Raw genomic sequence first — 4,756 nt, forward strand, 5'->3', positions numbered from 1 at the left:
CTGTTTATTCAAAATAAAATAAAGCTTAAAAACAAATGCATTTTTATAAAACCAATTTCAATTAAAAAGGGGTTAATTTGTGTAAATAAATGATTGCATAATCTTTTATGAATCAACTTGAACCATGTCTGAGTTCCCTCATTGTGTCACTTCACTTTGCACAGACAAGTATTAAGTAATGAGAAGAAACCTTGGTAAAATTTTCTCTCATAGCCTAGTTATGAGAAGATGCAGGTAAGTTATTTGCATAAATAACTCTTCCTACAATAAACACAACAGACGAAGAAGAAGCAATAGTGACAGTTTTTGGACTATTTTCAACAGAGAATAAACATAACAAAAAAATCTCTGATGTCCACCAGATTTTCTGGTGTGCCATGGCAGTTGTTTTGTCTTCTATATTTTGGATTACCCTGTTTTCACCACCTCTCTTTCTGGTTGGTTGGCTACATGTCACATTCAACCAGCTGCAAACTTGTTTGTCCTAAGGRGAACACCCCACACGTTAGGATATCGGGTCAAGATAATTTAAAATGTTGAATAATTGGATAATTTTAGATGTTCAGGCAGTCAATAGATTGGCGTTCTTAAAACAGTTTTTAGCAAAATTTCTAGTTTATGTTTTCCTCGTTGTGTTGTAGTGTTTTTGAGTTTCCACAGATGGACACATCCATCTCTGTGCTTTATTTAGACTCAATATTTGGAAGAAGCCAACTTGTGTATCTGTTCATTAACAACCCAATATATCATTCCATGCTCCTGCTTCAGTAAATGACAAAGCTTTTTTTAAGCTGAATTATACTCTTTTTCTAGCCACCCCTTCACTTAAAAGACATAAACACTTGTGCTTTGGCAAGAAAATATAACTGCAGCAAACTTTAGAATACATGTGAGCCAAGTGTCTCAACAGAGCTCATTGACCTCTTTGTCTGCTGATGAAAGAGTCTCAGCTCACCGTGAACTGACTACTACAGTTTGTCTCCCAGTGGCTTTTACTTTTTATTTATTCATTTGAATTCAGTTGTTGCTTTTCTTAAGTTTAAGTCAAAGAACCTTTGAAGTTCCTTAACCTCCTTTGAAGCAATGTTGGCCCTCTTCGCATCTCAAATTGGGGAATATCCTGATCCTTCAGTTTGTTGTGTTCAGGGCTCGAAAAAGAACTTGGAATTCCTCCAGGGACTGTTTGCTTGGACTACAGACCTCTTGAGCCACATTTCCTGAAATATTCTTAGAAAAAGTTGTTATCATGGTTCTAATCATCACACACAGGCTTCAGTAAACACTGGAAAACAAACACACAAATGTAGCCATGGTCCGCATTTTAATTGCAGAGTCACGAACATTGACCTGTCCATTACAATCATTGATCACATTATAATCTACAGTATGCAACAACAAATTGTCACAAAAAACATCTGCTTTGGACATTGTATCACACAAACATAAGCTGGGGAAATAGTGTTGTAACAGCAGCGCATTCTCACGTTTTAGTCATCATATGGGGACACTTGGTCAGGCTCCTTCGGTGTCACTTATTGACATGTCGGGTACCCCCACTCATCATCAAGTGATGACATGAAAACAAGGAGAAGGAGCCCGTTGTCWTATTTTTGAATAAACATCCRATGTGCTACAACTAACCCTAACCATGACCCTTAACACTAAACTTAACCTGTTTTAACCGTAAACATCCAACCCTTGCCTTGATCCCTMAACTTAAACGCTAAAATTTAATTCAACACATTAATTAATGACAAAAGGTGAGTACCCAATGCATCAATAAGTGATGCAAAGGGAGCCTGACCAAGCTTCAATTTATGATGAGTAGACAATGAGAAAATGTTGGCAAGAGATATACAAGAAGTCTGTAGTGTTTGTTTACCACCGTGTCTGTAAAGGCCTTTGGTTGGTTGGTTTGGGGGCGGGGGTACACAGGCTGCAATGCCGTCGTGTTGTACATATAATTTATCACATTAAATTTCAAGGCACATAGATATAAGTAACAGCACAGTAAAGTACATGTCCACAGCTGTACACCACTAGAAACAAGCTGTTCTCACCAGCTCATCTAAGGGGTTTTGATTTCAGGATGATGCTTAATGTGAAATTCATCCAGATGTTGCTAATTTACATTTAAAAAGCTACAAAGTTGGACCAGGTGTTGCAAAGCATGGAGTTATGATAAAAATACAACTCCACGCACATTAAAAAAAATAAAATTCTGAGTATTTTCATGAGAAAAAAACAAGTCATTTTATTATTGTGGGTGACACTGTTCTCAGTTGGTGACCCAGCAGGTGGGATACACAGTCCTCCCCCATGCAAGACTAAACAGAGGATACAACAAATACACACAGTTTGTACTGAATGGTGCACCGTGAATAGTGCACATTATAGCCCTTCACAAATGAACTAAAGTGTGAAATAGGCAGAGGATTTCCATTCCTCCACCTCACCTACTTACCTCTACACTATACAGTTATAGAAACCTGACAGAAATCTGAACAAATGACTTTGTACATTAGGTGCATACCTGTACCCAGCAAGTACATGCCATCTTAGATAACCTTAATAATATATTTTATATACAAATTCAGAAGATGAAAATAGTTTTGGTTATACAAAACAACAAAGAAAGCAGCTACAGACACTATCTCATTGCCCCAATGGTCTTTCTAGCGCTATATTGGCGCTGGCTTTGGCACAAATCAACTTTATAAACATCAAAATGCTACACGTATTATGTACATTGAAACCATTCAACATTTTGAAGTGGTCCCTGGCAACGACAGGTGTTCTTTCAGGATGATTTTTTACATTTCCCACAGTACAATGTGTATCAGCTCTGTTCAACACACAAATAAAAGGAAGAGGGAAGAAGACACAGAAAGACACAGAAATAGAAAAGTAGGAGAGCAGAGTGTAGTCATGCACTGTGGGCTGGAGGGGGCTACGAGCCAAAACAGGAAAAGATGAGAATGTGAAAAGACTTTCTCTCTGCGGGAATCATAGAATTCACCAATGCATAAACTGTGGGTATAACTCATTACAAAGCCCATAGTCTTGGATTAAAATTACACATCCACCATCTGATAGGTGAACTAAAACCCCCTGATATAGAACCTGATTGTCTGCTCTGATGATGCTACAAGAAATAGATATTATGAGCAACAAGGTCAAATCATGAAAACTGTGCTGACAGGCGTGTCTGCACATCTCTCTGAACATGACTGTGAGTGTGTTCCACCTTTGCCCTGTGATGCACGATGTGACTTAAGCCGACTGAAATACAACCCACAGCAGTGACAACCCAGATAGTGTCATGACAAACTGCTGGGCATGTTGCCTACAACATACATGGACGCACCTTTTTGTCTTTCTCTAAGTGTGTGTGTGTTGAACGATTATTGTCAGCGGAAAGCTCTGAGGACAAGCCATGTCTGCTTCTTCATCTCTCTGATTGCACTGATTGATGGCCCCTGCCCTGACACAACAAAGAGAGTGTAAGACTTCAGATAATGAACTTATCACTGCTGGAGAGTCTTTGAAGTTTGAAAACCAATCTCAGCAATCAGCTATGACATCAACAAAAAAAAAAAAGACAGAAAAGAAAAAAAATGTCCATCATGGAGGTTGCTGTGCCATGGATCTGGATGTTTAATCTGTTCATAAACATATTGATCTTGCTAGAAATTCAGATTTTTATAATGCAATTGCATTTTGTTCTCCCAAGCATCTAAAAAGCATGTGCAGTTTATGTCAGAGAGTTAATATTTATAATTAATATCATTTCTCATGTGCATGGCAAGCATCTTTGGCTAGTTTATCATGACGTGGTGTCTTAAAATTAGCATCAAAAATAAATATGTTTAGCAATAGACCGTAAACATTCATTGTTTTGAAGAAAGAACACTAAGTGAAATGGAAATAAATATTACTCAACTGAATGGTTTAGTGGGGTACTTAGAGTGGGTCAGCCAAACCAAGCTAGGACACTGTTGGAGTATTAAGAAGACAACTGAATTTAAGTTGTATGAAGCTTTTTTGTATGGTCTTGCTCACCATGCAGGGCGTGCCCTTCATCACCTGGATAACTTACCTCTCACCCCTAATTTACACTACATGCGTTCCGGCTCTGCTCTGCTCCGGTCCGACCTCCGCAGCAAATATGCACCCATTATAATCATTGGGCCTCATGCAAGAACATGTTCGTATTCTTATCCTAAATTTCTCTTACTTTTGTTCGTACAAAGGGTTCGTACAAACATGTTACGTCAGATTCAACAAACTCTTCTGTCTTCAGGAAAAGGGTGTAAATGAGCTGCGTAAATTCCACCTGTTCATATCCAGCTGCTCGTGCACGAGGAGAAGTTATTTACATAATTACCACCCCAAAAACACCATATAAGGCTATGTTTCCTGCCCCACATACCAGGAAGTGTCCATTCATAAATGACATCGCAAAGAAAAAATAACTTTATGAGTTCAGAGATTGAAGTCCTGCTCTCAGAGATCGAGAAAGAAATTTGTTCTCTTTAGCAGTGTCATGTGAAATTAAAGAAGCTGCTTAAAGGGATGAAATGTGCTGTTAATGTAGTGTCTCCTGTGGGTCGTTACAGTCATAGAAATAAAAATATAAATCATATACATCTCTCTCTAGTCCAGCTCCGGTTTTTCTTTGGTCAAATTTTTTTTAAATTTAAGTGTAAACAACTGTGTTACTGTGTTTACATTTATTCAGAAGAAGGGTGGTTGC

The sequence above is a fragment of the Austrofundulus limnaeus genome, unplaced genomic scaffold (assembly GCF_001266775.1).
Source record: "Austrofundulus limnaeus strain Quisiro unplaced genomic scaffold, Austrofundulus_limnaeus-1.0 Scaffold309, whole genome shotgun sequence".
Classification (NCBI taxonomy): Eukaryota; Metazoa; Chordata; class Actinopteri; order Cyprinodontiformes; family Rivulidae; genus Austrofundulus; species Austrofundulus limnaeus.